General features: G+C 33.9%; 1 protein-coding gene and 2 pseudogenes across 1 annotated transcript in view; all 3 read left to right on the forward strand.

Annotated features, from left to right (window-relative positions):
* Positions 1-14454, forward strand: part of LOC129244333 (protein kinase C, brain isozyme-like) — a 100329-nt gene that overhangs the window by 56866 nt on the left and 29009 nt on the right. The gene's annotated exons all lie outside the window — the stretch shown is intronic.
* On the forward strand, positions 9624-9810 carry LOC129246569 (U2 spliceosomal RNA; annotated as a pseudogene).
* LOC129246566 (U2 spliceosomal RNA) lies at positions 10395-10580 on the forward strand (annotated as a pseudogene).

Raw genomic sequence — 14454 nt, forward strand, 5'->3', positions numbered from 1 at the left:
CAGATGACCATCACGTCAATAAAGTGAATTAATTAGTGCTCACAATCGTTGGTTGACTGTTAAAGACCTTACTGATATGATCGGAATATCAGAAGGATCTGTGAAAACTATTTTGAAGAACCATTTGGGACTACGAAAAGTCAAATGGCGTTTGGTACCGAAAAATCTCAATTTCTTGAAAAAAAGTCGTCGCGTCGATGTGTGTGAAACAATGCTTTCAGACTATCAGGACAAGCTCAAATGCATCATTACGGGAGATGAGACTTGGACTTATGTTTGCGACCCTGAAACAACCGACCAATCAAGCGAATATCTTGCTAAAGGCGAGGCCAGACCGAAAAGAGCACGTCAAAGTCGTTCAAAAATAAAGGTCATGATGACAGTTTTTTTCGATTTTCGTGGTGTGGTGCACTATGAATTCCTTCCACCTGGCCAAACTGTTAATAAGGAATATTATTTGAGCGTTATGCGTCGTTTACGTGAAGCAATTCGTCTAAAAAGACCAGAATTATGGGCCAACAACTCTTGGTTTTTGCATCACGATAATGCACCGTCTCACACTGCACTCGTTCTTGGTGACCATTTCGCCAAAAATTCCACGCATTCCGTGTGACTTCTGGTTATTCCCAAAACTCAAGTGACCACTCCGGGGAACGCGTTTCGAGTCGATTGAGGAGATAAAAGCTGAATCGAAGAAGGTGCTGATGGCTATACCGGAAATGGACTATTTGGCATGTTTCGGGGATTGGAAAAATCGTTGGCATAAGTGTATTTCATTGAGAGGGGATTATTTTGAAGGGGATGAAATTGGTTTACAAGAATAAATAAAGATTTTTCATTTTACAACCAAATTCACCTTACTTTTTGCCCACAGGTATGAACGATTTTCGGTATTTGGTGATCGAATATTTTCTCTAAACCCAAGTTGAGAGGAAGGTTTTAATAATTTTTTTCAAATGGTCATCCTTTGTTGCGAACAACGTATAATTTTTTTGGCTTGGAGTGATTACAGTTTAGCAAGTTGTTTAGTGGCTGATACATGCATAGATATATGGTCGTTATTGGCTTAGTTACTGAATTATTTTAGTTAATTTTTATTTATTTATTTATTTTAATACTCTACAGTATAAATTACTTTACAGACTAGACACAAATGTAAAGAAAAGCAAACCAAATTTGGCAACTATAACATTAAGAATCATGATAAATACAATATTAAGTAACTCAATTTAAATTTTTTACCAAATTAAATCTGGATAAAGCAAAATCAAGCAGACTAGTATTAGATAATGAACTATAGTTTGGAAATGCATGAGCGACAGGTGCATTACTCGCAAATTTGGACCTGAAGTTTTCGCCATAAAAAGGGTAAACAGTGCGAAGACTTATTTCGGGAATCTTAAAGCTTATCCGCTCAAGTAGATCTGGATAGTCGACTATGCCATTAACTACACTGAAAATAAATGAAAGTGAAAGGATTGACCTTATTTTTTTAAGAGGTTTTAAATTAAGTAGGTTTAGCCGAGGAATGAAGGATGGGGCAGGCGACTGAAAGCGTAGGGAACCTGTCTGCTTAGGAAAAAATTTTAGAACGCGCCGTGAGCAGCAGTTTATAGGTATAGGGATCAGAAAATTCAGATATTGTAGGAGGCGCTAAAAATGTACTCACGCCTCGAAAATGAAATGAAATGTTAAACGAAAACATATTTTAATATTTAAAGATAGATGTGACCTTTTGCACCACCGATGAAGCTTCTGAGCATCCGTTGAGTCCTTAACAGATAAGACAATAAAATAGAAAAAGTAAAACATTTGCTTATGTCATTGAAAAAAGTGGCAAAAAGAAGTGATCCTAAGATACTCCTGCGGGAGACACCTAAAGTATGAATAAAGTGGTTCAAACAAATTCAATTTTTAACACACACACTCTGTTCGTCAAATATGACTTAAGCCTTTGCAGGCTGGTGGAGTTAAAACTCAAGCCAGCCAACTTGTTTACTAAAATCTCGTGCGATACTTTCTCAAATGCCTAATTGAAGTCAGTGTAAACGCAATCAACTTGGAGTCCTCTAGACCACAATAGCATACACAATTAGCTACAAGAGCACCCCCGTTTACTAAGTTATATCCAAGCTTTTCTTTGAATTAAGTCTGAAGATTTGTGTTTATATTTCATATGAGATAAATGGTTGAATTTATCTGAATTCTTGAACATGCTAAGAGCAGTTTCTTTTTCCTAACTTATGTTTCCAACATTTTCCACGCTTCTCGTTTTGCTAGCTTGGAAACTATCCAATTGCACGAAACGGGTATTGTGAAGGATTCATTTCTTAAACGAATTGATCTCTACTGTCCTCCCTTCATATCAAAACGGCGCTTTAATGCTACTTTGGAAGGACCAAGCTAGTACTTCAACCATTTCACCCACCTATCCTCTATTCAGGTAGTAGTCTGGTCAAATACTCATTTTTTATAGATATTTTTTAGGAATTTTTTTATGAGCAAATAAAATGCGATGGTTTTTATTTTTATAGTATGTTATTACGAGTATTGACATCAAATAGTATACAAAAACAATTTTTTTTTTACATATTTTTTTTAGCATCAAAGTGAGCGCCTTAAAAAAAGATAGGTGGCTTGTCAACAGGGTTTTGCCTCTTCAGGGCATCTGAAACGGAAAAGTGAAACTGATTATTTTTCTGTAGGCTTGTCACTCTGGCAGGTGCTACCATGGGAAGATTTTTTTGAACAATACCAAAATGGCGGACTTTTTTTCAAAAATTTTTCAATTTTATTTGACCAGACTAATACCTTCATATTCACACAGCGAAGATCCATCTCGTCTAGTTGAACTTTATTTTCGTAACTAACTAACGGACTAACAAAGCCCTACGGATTTGCTAATAAAACCTCCTCAATATCTGATTCCTACAAATAATATGAGGTGGCGCAAAATGCACCATCCAATTTTGTCTTGAATACCTTTCTTACTAAATAAAAATAATTATTTTGAATGATAGAAATCTTTATTTTAACCTTTACAAGCTCCATTGCTTGTCGGTTTGTATACTGCAGCTGTCTAATTAACAAATGCCACGTATAAGTGACGTACAACTCCATTCACTAATTAGGGTGATTAATTTTGCGCCACCTTGTATGCATGAAAACTCTGTTAAATTGGCTTTTTAACACTCGCTCTAGCACTAGTCCTAGCGTTGCCAAGAGATTGTATGATCAAATTCTGTTAATAATGCATCTTCCGCATATTCCAGTAAATTTCTTATCCGCCGATCTGCACTAGCACTTAATGGCGACAAAAGCAAGACCAACACAGTTGAGCAGCAACAAATCAGACCCTACAGGTTTTCTCCTTAGCACTGCCTTCATTACAAGCCACGTATGCGTCACCTTGCAGCACTCCTTATCTTGAAGCCTGAAATAGTGTTAAATGGTAAGATTTGACCTCAAAACCCACTACTTGTCTCTGCATGTTGTACACACACCCTCATAGATACACTTCAGCATTTACTGTCAGCATTTACTAATGTACTGTCTATTTGTAGTTTGAATTAACTATAAATTTACTTGACAATCATTTTGTAGCTGGACCGACAATTGGCTATTCAACAATATTCTTTTTTTTCTCTATTTGTTTCTGGTGCTTGGTTTCTTACCACTCTTATATGCTACCTGCTTTCCTTCACTTCTAATTCTCTCTTCATATCTTCCTTCTTCATTCAGTTCTACGTTCTTGCCCTACGCATTGCTTATCTGATTATCTGTCGCTTGGGCTGTGATGCTGTAATTCATGTCTTAAACTCGAAGCCGTTTAGCCGCCGAGTAGACTAAGGGTGGCGACCTGTCCGACTGCTATTTGGGCTTCTCTGTATCTGATTATTTAGCTGTCAGGTTGGCTTTTGTGGCGATAAGTAAATACAGTTGGACACGCGCACACACATAGATACATAGTTCATTCGAACAAGCGTACTCGCTTGCAGAAGTTTAATTCAACGTAAATCAGAGACGATAGTTAGGGTAATACATACTAACTGCTTCTACTTGCATTAGTGTGAGTATTTATATGGTCTGCTGGTTTGGCTTATTTTGCTTTGCTTCGCTAGCTGTAAAGGGTGTTAGGTGTTAAACAGGAGAGATGATTAACGGTTTTTTATGGCCGGAATTGGATGGTATTGATCAGGACAACGTTTATTTTCAACAAGACGGCGCTACGAGCCACACAAGCAACGAATCCATTGATCTTTTACGGGAAAAGTTTCCGGACCGTGTTATCTCTCGAAGGGGTGATCGCAATTGACCACCGAGATCTTGTGATTTAACACCTTGTGATTTTTTTCTTTGCGACCACGTAAAGAGAAAGCAAGAATGCTTAGAAATTCTTCAGTCCACCGAGGAATGGGGTGGAGCCGCCAAACTTACAGACGAAGAAATTATCAGAATCGTAATCACGCCAACAGCCCAGGGTCGATTCAAGACCTCAAAGATGGAATTCGTGATGCTATCGAGGATATACGGCAGCCACTTTGCAATTCGGTTATGGAAAATTTCATGAAAAGGATATTGTCCTGTAAGCGTGGTCGTGGTGGTAATTTGCCTGATGTTATTTTCCACTATTAACGGCATACCTTCCTCTTTATAATGAAATAAACATCCGATCATTTATATTAATTAATTAATAGCATTTTTCTTTGAATATCAAAATAACACCTCTTGTTGGCTAACCCTATATATACTTCCTATATGTATACGAGTATTATATAAAAAGATGATTTGCGAAGGCCTCAAAATAGTTCCGGGATATAAGGCGAACTTATCAGTCATTGGCGACCTCGTTTCTTGAAATTCGGCTGGTAGAGTACACAGTATTAAGATGGTTTCCCTTGCTGAAGGGTGTACAAAAATAGGCAGGATTTTTGTGTCATCTGTACTCCAATGTGCATATCTAGGACAAAAAGTTGGGGAGATTAGAAGCTTGCTAAAAAGAAAATTCATATGGCATTTAAATAAAAAATCCGGCATTCTTGCAATCCATTAACACTAGAAAGACCAAAGCCGTCAGCCGACGGCATCACGGTTTCATTCTTAAATATTTTGCAAAATATGTTTTTGTTCATTTTCATATTTTATTACTTTTCCTAATTTGTTATTGTTTGCTCAAATAACAATAGAAAACTTTTAGTATATATGTGGCTTATGAAATTCCTAATAAGACCGCATACCGTCAATTTGACGGCAGCGATAATAGTAGAAAACAATGCTTTCTACGAACTAAGTATCCGTTTAATTTCAAATTTGAATTCTGTGTAATTTGTTATTGCCTTGCTTGTTTACATTAAACTTAGTCGTTGTTATGCAGACTGACAAAAATTGTTGTTGCATTCAATGCAAACCGACAAAATTGAGAGCGAGAAAGAGAGCAAAACAGGTGTTCAATTGGAATCGGAGAAATGGGAAGAAGAGAGTAAAAAACTAAAAAATGAGAAAAGCGCATGCAGTAGCCGTTGGTATATTTTAGTGGGTTATAAAAATGCATCGCTGTCTCACTACTTCCCAAATACAACAAGAACTGTCGCGATTGTGTGATACACAAGAAGATGTATCAGATGATGAGAGTTTTGACGATTTATCAATGAATCTTTCTGAAAACCTTGATGCAGAATTTCAGCTGGAGCAGGTCACTTCTTCATCAGACGACTCCGAAGCAGATTTCCCTGATACAGGTAACACTTTTACTGTAAATTTGCGCAGAGGTCGAGGGGTTTCTCGTAGATCAATTAGTGGCGGACGAACAGGGCGCGGTGGACGTTCATCTAGGACAACTTCGGGGCCAGAAGTCGGTATACTACAGATAGCAAGTGACGGCACAGAATAGACTTGTATTTCGCCAAACGCTTTTGAAGTAAGACGCTGCAGTCAGCAAAATATACTTAGAGAAATCTCAGGACCTACTCCATACGCCAAGCGATATATTGAAAATAACAAACCAATTTCTGCGTGGAGGCTATTGATTGATGAGTACATTCTTCGACGTATAAAAGAATGTGCTAAAAAGGAAGCACATGGCAAGAGTCAAAATGAAACTTGGAACTTATCTCTAGACGAACCAGATGCCTTTATTGCTTTGATTTATGCTCGTGGAGCCTACAACATGAGCCACCTTGATTTGGATATCTTGTGGTCTGAAGATTGCGGGCCACCCGTTTTCAGTAAGACTATGAGTAAAAATAGATACAAGGAAATCATGAAATACTTACGATTTGAAGTGAGAAGCACGCATTCTGTTCGTTTAGCTAATGATAAATTTGCAATGATTTCTGACATATGGAAGAAATTTATAGATAATTGTCAAATGTGTTACATTCCTGCAGAAAATTTCACAGTCGATGAGCAATTGTTTCCATCAAAAACTCGCTGTCCATTTTTACAATATATTGCAAACAAACCGGATAAATTTGGCATACAGTTCTAGCTGCTGGTGGATGTCGAGAGTATGTATCTATGTGGTGGATTCCCTTATCTAGGAAAGCAGTTATAAACTCATGGATTCTGTACCGAAAAGTTACGGAAATAAATATTTCTCGGCATAATTTTATCTTACAATTAGTGAACGATCTACGTGCAGAGTATTTGAAAAAGAACTACTTCAGCTACGACTCAAAGGCAAGAAAGTAATTTTGAAACAAGTGAACAATCTACTACAAACAATAAGAGGCGGCAATGTCAAATCAGTCATAGTTGTAAAAAAAATAGAACGTGTGAAAACTGCCCAATATGTAAAAAAACTGTTTGTGGTAACTGTATAAAAGATTTAAAAAAAATATTATTTGTTACAAATGTTACTCGACTTAAGTGCTATCCTTAATTTGTAACTACTAATAAGAATAAAATTTTAAATATTTTTGTTTAATTTAAAAGCGAAATATACAATAATTTCATGTGCATTCTGATTGAATCTCTAATACCGTCAAAATGACGGCTGCGGTCATTGAAGGTATAGTTAGGTACGCGACCCTTCTAGTGTTAAATCCCTTAAAATTACCTCTTGGTTATTTATTTTCTAGTAATGTCTCATCAGCTATTCCCAGAAGCAGCTCTCATGAAGCTTTTGCTACTTCTAGAAGTATGTATATGAAGAGCAGTCAATATTAGAAAGGCATCCTTTCTGCAGTTGAGCAAATTCCACATCGACTCTGCTGTCGAGATATAAGCTCGTCTTTGAAGTTTACTTCCATACGTTAAATTCGGAGAGATGACCGTATCGTAACGCCTCTACACAAGCTTTCAGTTCTATCCCCATTTCTTACGAAAAAGTCATCTTCTGACGCATATTCTGTGGAGCTTTATTTATAGTTTTATAGAGCTGGTGCGGCCCTTTATTCCTCCCCGGAACCATTGGAAATAATAATAATATCGAGTTGGTAAAACAAACTGAGTTCCTTATCAAGCTTTATGCTCAGATACTTGTGATATTCTATGTGTATAAGCAATGTTGTGAGGCTAAAATCTAGATTGAAAGCTCGCCTCGATAAACTATTTTACTTCAAAAGGTGTCTTAGTCGGAGCTGCAAACCAAAGGTCAGTTCAACTCAGTTCTACCCAAATTGTGTGAGAAAATATAAAAGATCCATTTGTTCCCTTCTACAACAGAGCGTATTTCTGGGTATAGCAAGTGTGCTGAAAGCAAAAACTGAAGAAAAAGAGAAAATACTTCAAAAGGTTGGGTTCTAATGAAACTCATTCTTTGAGTTTCCCATACTCAAGTCATGTGATAACAGTTAATGGCAGGACCCCTAAAAAGTCTGGACGCATGTATGTAGATTGTTACAGATAATTTGAGCAGCTCTCAACTATCGAAAAATAGAGAAGTGAAGGATTTACTGGAATATGAAGCTACTCAAAAGAAGAACAGGCTTGGCTAAACTACTACATACTAAACCACATTTTTGTGAAGCAAAGATGAAGAAGAAGAAAAAGTCTATAGAGGCACACATTCAGGGCCAAATCAGCATTGCTAGAAAAAACATTTGAGTTTTCTATGGGTCTGGATTGGGTTAGGCTAAGTTATGTGTTGACCATGAGAAGACCCGCTTGGGCGATAAATGAAAGAACGTTGTTTGTGATACTATTGCAAAGAGTGAAAAGGAAAGGACGCAGGAAATGAAAGCATTGAGATGGGGATTGAATTGAAGTGGTATGAGAAAAAGCCCGAACTATGGTTGTGTTAACCACTACGTACTGCTGATGAAATTCATCAGGTAAGTTATATCTAAACCTACTTTATCCGCAAGTCTAAAGAAGAAGTTAGAAGCAGGATGCCCACACTTTAGCCCCGCTAAGGTAGGGCTACTGAGAACAACGCGCTGAGTTTTCTTATTATCCTTGGTTGGTGGTTATTAATTATCCTTATCGATGACAAATCTCGCATTGGCTAGAGCCCCCTTTGGTATGCTGTCTTTTGCGGGGCGCAATAACAACATCAGCGTTCACTCAAAAATGAAAATTTTAAAATTCAACGTAAAATGTTAGCTATACATGGAAAGTGACCAAATCCGCCAATATGAACTTTCAGGCTTTTATAAATCGCTGCCTGGGGAACATCTTCCGCATTTTTTTGCCCAAAACAATTTCGAACTCAGATATACTGAAAAACGCGCAAAGGGTGCCAATCCAATACAACGCCCAAAATGGAAATGGATTGGGCACACTCTACGCAAAATTTATGCATATATTGCACGAAAGGCATTGGAGTGCCTGGTAGACCAAAGGACACTTGGAAACAAACAGTTGAAAGGGAAGCTGGAAACATCGAAAAGAGCTGAAACCAATTAAAGTACTTTGCCAAAAATCGCACAAGATAGCGCACAGGCGTGGTTGATGCCCTATGTCCTACGATAGATTAAGGGCCTGAAGAATTAACCTTAGATTTGCATGGATGCCAAGGGGCCACCAACACAATTCCAGAGCTGAATACTTTCCCGCAGTCTTTAATAGGCTAAGTGCCATCTAGTTGAATGGATTGGCAGAACTTCACAACAGTGTGAAATGATTTTTGGAATAAGAGAGAAAACTATTAATTACTGGATATCGCAAAGGACTTTCGTAATAACCGAGTGACTTCTTCATACAGTCTCATATACTGCATAGCCTCTCTCGGCGATTTCCTAAAGAGTTCTGTTTTAAGAACAATGAGAGCCTTACCTATGTTCCTAGTAGAGAATGGCCTTTCCTGGTATTTAAAAAATTGTATTTTTCTATACTAAATTCCACAAACAGAACTAAATTTTTCTTATTGAAGTGAAAACTTCTTTAGAATCGTTGGGAGTGATTTGAGGAAAAGTGAAACGAAAAAAGCGACCAACTTGGCTACGAAGCGTTATATTATATGTTGATATAAAAGTAGCGACGAACTAAATAAAAATAACTTTTATTTTTTCTTGTGATTCGAACCAAGGATTTTGGATCGGAAGCTCACATTGCTAGTCGCTCGGCTACCGCGCCATGCTGTCGTCGTTGGCCTAAAAGTTATTTAGTTACGAAGCGTTATATTATATGTTGATATAAATAATTTTTGTGAGCGTGTAATTCTCAAAAGTTTTATTAGGTTTATTATTTAAAATGTATTGACTAGGTAGTGTGGTTATCAGCTTAACATCTGATAGATCCTCCATCGGAGGACAACAAATGTTAAACTAATTTTTGGAAATGGGCGGAGTGTTTTAGGGGCGGCTTGCTCCTTCTCTGCCACGGGTTGACCCGGTATTGCATTACCGCCGGGATTTCGGCTTTGAATAAATACAAGAAAAAATATACTAATACATTTAGCTTTGGTGGGAAGAGCCATAAATTTTTATATGAATACATGTAGACGAAAATGGAATTTTTTTTTTGAAATTTGCATTGTAGGACATTTCTGATTATTTATTGAAAACAGTTTTTTGGCTTTTCTATTTTTGGTTTAGATACTGAAAGTCAGTTTAAGTGAATCGGTATAAATATTTCGTACATTAATTTTTGAAGTGAAAACTTCTTTAGAATCGTTGGGAGTGATTTGGGAAAAAGTGAAACGAATTACAACATATAAACGTAGCGACGAACTAAATAACTTTTAGGCCAACACCGACAGTATGGCGCGATAGCCGAGCGGCTAGCAATGTGAACTTCCGATCCAAAATTCTTGGTTCGAATCACAAGAAATAAAATTTTTTTTTTTGAAATTTGCATTGTAGGACATTTCTGATTATTTATTGAAAACAGTTTTTTGGCTTTTCTATTTTTGGTTTAGATACTGAAAGTCAGTTTAAGTGAATCGGTATAAATATTTCGTACATTAATTTTGTTTTTGTGAGCATGTAATTCTCAAAAGGTTTATTAGGTTTATTATTTAAAATGTATTGACTAGGTAGTGTGGTTATCAGCTTAACATCTGATAGATCCTCCATCGGAGGACAACAAATGTTAAACTAATTTTTGGAAATGCGCGGAGTGTTTTAGGGGCTTGCTCTCCACCTCTGCCACGGGTTGGCCCGGTATTGCAGTACCGCCGGGATTTCAGCCTTGAATAAATACAAGAAGGAATATACTAATACATTTAGCTTTGGTGGGAAGAGACATAAATTTTTATATGAATACAAGTAGACGAAAATGGAAGAAATTTTAAGTCTGTTTCTTCGGTCCGTTTGGGTATTTTTTTTGATAACATCGAAACCAAAGCATTTGTATCATATTTTATCTATCATAAGCCACTCGTATCATTTGTTGAAATTGAAAATATTGAGGATGAATAATGATAAAATGAAGAAAATAAAATATGAACTTTATAGCAATATTATAATGAACCTATAATTATCCCGCTCCTAATGCTGCTTTCGTCTTATTCTCTCTCAGTTTGTTTTACGGAAGGTTTCACTTCTATCAAGTCTAACCGTTAGACTGGTATTTTTTTGTCAGTGAACTGTCAGCTTTACGGTCTCTTCACATTTTGTTGATTTCGTAATCAATAAATTTTGCTGTCCACTATTTTTCGAGGCATACCGCATTTGTTCGCACAGACATAGATACAAATATCAGTATATATGTGAAATCAAGTCTATGCTGTAATATTAGCTCACATGTATTTGTATGCACAATTGAATTTCGGTATTATCCCCTAACTGCTCTGGTAACAGGATGAAAATTTATCGATTCGAGTATTAGCTCATGTGCGTGACATGCACACATACCCACATGCACTTACAGTGTTTATCATTGTGTGTGTGTGGTATGCTACTTTCATTTTATAAATACATATATATCCATTAATACATACAAACATATGCATGTGCGTACATACTTAGTTAAGTACCCACTTAAGTGTATCTGCTTGTTCAACTGCCAATTACAATTGTGTGTTTGTATTTATACCATGCACACACATACATACATACATCGAATGTTCATATGTATGAGCGTATTTGTACGCCATTTAAGTGCACTTGGCGATTTCCCATGTTCAATTACACAGAAAAGTATGCATTTTACGCGTTTGTGTTTTATTTAATTTTCAATTTTTTATACAAAAGCGCACTCAAGCAAACCTAAGTAAGCATTTATATTCCAACATATATACTTGTGCGTGTGTGTGTGTGTATGCGTATGTTTAAAAAGCCTTCAGCTGTCACTTTGTATTTATATCCATGTATCCACTTTTACGTTTTTACATAAATATTTCATTAATATTTTTGCAACGAAAACTTACACCTCCAATCACACAGACTTATACCTCCACCAATAAACGTACAAGCGCACTGGCCTCATTTTAAGTAGCTAATTGAGCGGCAATGATGGCGTTAAATGAATATCCGTACGAGTTGGTTAATTAACTGAATGAAGTTTAATTTCTTGTGAAGAATTCAGGTACTCACATAAATTTAATCTGGATCAAGTATCGTTGAATGCAAATGCAATTTTGAAAATTATGCAAATTTTCTTTTTGTCTTTTTTTCTTATTTAAATACTGAAATGATGAATAAATGTTACGTAATGATGCATTTAAAACTTAACATAAAAAATTAATTTAAAAACTTAACAGATTAAAAATAAAGTTTTTGGCATGTCTTATTGGCACAGCCTTTTTTATAATTTTGGTTGCACAACTTTCAGCTCTTTAAAATAATTTTATGAGTAAAATGTAATTTTTTCAATTACAAATGCATTAAAATAAAGACATATATAATAGAAATAAAATTAAATAGAGAAAGCGCTAGAAATATTAACAAAAATGTGAAAGAAAAAAATATTAAATAGTGAAAAATGTCCTGGCTACCGGAGCATAACAAAGAACTGCATATGAACGATTACTTATGTACAAAATATTTAAAATTATTACAAAAGGAATTTAAAAAATTTATACAAAACATTTCTTTTATTACATAAAAAATGCGTGTTTAATAAAATGCAAAGAAATAATAATATAAAATTAAAAAACCGCTGCTGTGCTTAATTTGCTTTTATTTGTAACAAATTGAAAATAAAAAAGCCCACACTTTGTGAAAAAACACTTATTGAAAACTTTTTTTTTTAGAAAGAATTCAATTGTATATTATTTTATGTAACGCAACTGCAAACAATTATAACACCATAATTTAAAAAAAAGTCGCTAAAAGTGTAAATAAACTTTCTTCCTGTAAAAGTATTTTTTCATAAAAATAAAAACATATCTACCGTTCGGAGTCGGCTTGAAACTGTAGGTCGCTCCATTTGTGGAACAACATCAAGAGCATGCCACAAATAGGAGGAGGAGCTCGGCCAAACACCCAACAAGGGTGTACGCGCCAATTATATATATAATATATAAAACTTTTTTTCATAATAATGAAATAAATTTTTTTATTTAGTTATTTTTTTAAATAAAAATTGTATGGCATAGTATTTCCTTATTATTATTTTTAAAGAAGTTTGTAAAAATGCAACTAAAATTTATTTATACAAAATTAACTTTTTCATAAAAAATTACATAGCATACATAAAATGATATTTATGTAAAGAAATTTTAATTATGAATTTACAAAAAAATTTAGTAAATTTTTTTTTTATAAAAGATTTTTTTCAATAAAAACTGTATGGCAGAGTATTTTATTACAAAGTAACTGCAACAAATGATAACCAATTTAATTTAAGATCTAATTAAACATTTTCATAAAACTTTTTTTATAAAAGTGACTTTTTTAATAAAAACTTCAGTGAAATTTTTTCTAAATAAAAATGTTTATTAATAAAAGCAATTTTTGTTCCATACAAATTTCATGGCTTAGTATTTTGTATAAAAATATTTTAATTAGGAATTTATAAATAGTTTTAATATTTTTTTTTTGTAAAAACATTTTTTCTCTATAAAAAAAACTGCATATGCAAGTTTTTTTTTGATCAAAATTTTATGGCAGAGTATTTTATGAAAGAAGCTATTAAGAATTTTCATAAAACGTTTTTTTATAAAAGTATTTTTTTTAATAAAAACCTCAGTGTATTTTTTTCTAAATAAAAAAAAATTACTTTTAAAAGCTATTTTTATTTCATACAAAATCGTATGGCTTAGTATTTTATATGAAAAATTTTAATTAGGAATAATTTTAATACATTTTTTTGTATAAACATTTTTTTTTAATATCAAAACTGCCTATGATAGATGACAGTTTTTTTTATATAAATTTTATGGTAGAGTATTTTATGTAAAGAAATTTTGATTAAAAATTTTTCTGAAATTTATTTTTTAACAGTATTTTTCTCAATAAAAATTGTATGGCAGAGTATTTTAACTGAAGTATATAATTAATGTGATATAATTTTAATTGAGAAGTTATCAAAAATTGTATCATTTTTTTTTAACACTTTTTGCAAAAAACATTTTCGGTAGAGAATTTTAAGTAAAGTAACTGTTACAGTTTTATAACTAATTTCAATTCATTAAATTTTAAAGTCATTAAAAATTTTAATAAATTATTTTTCTAAAAGTTTTTTTTTTTTAATTTCAGTGTATTTTATTTAAAAAAATTATTACTAATTTTAATTATGAAGTTATTAAAAATTTTAATCAAACTTTTATTTATAAAGTAATTTTTATTTCAATCAAAATTTTAGGGCATAGTGTTTTATGCAAAAAAATTTTAATTAAGAATTTATTCATTATTTTAATATTTTTTTTTTCGATTTCTAAGCCTAGTTTTTCATACTAAAGCAGCTGAACAGAGGCTATTCGAACATGAAAGAGTTCACGTAGAATCATCTAAAAATAACTGAATAAATTAAAGTCACAACCTTATAACAAAACATGTGAAGAACCGCTGAACTTTCATAAAAATTTCGAAAATTAAGATTTTTATATTTTCCCAAAGTTTTTGGCTTACACAATTTGGTAGTCCATTTAATTCTAATAACATGTGGTAGAAGTGTGAAGTGACTGTT

The sequence above is a fragment of the Anastrepha obliqua genome, chromosome 4 (assembly GCF_027943255.1).
Source record: "Anastrepha obliqua isolate idAnaObli1 chromosome 4, idAnaObli1_1.0, whole genome shotgun sequence".
Lineage (NCBI taxonomy): Eukaryota > Metazoa > Arthropoda > Insecta > Diptera > Tephritidae > Anastrepha > Anastrepha obliqua.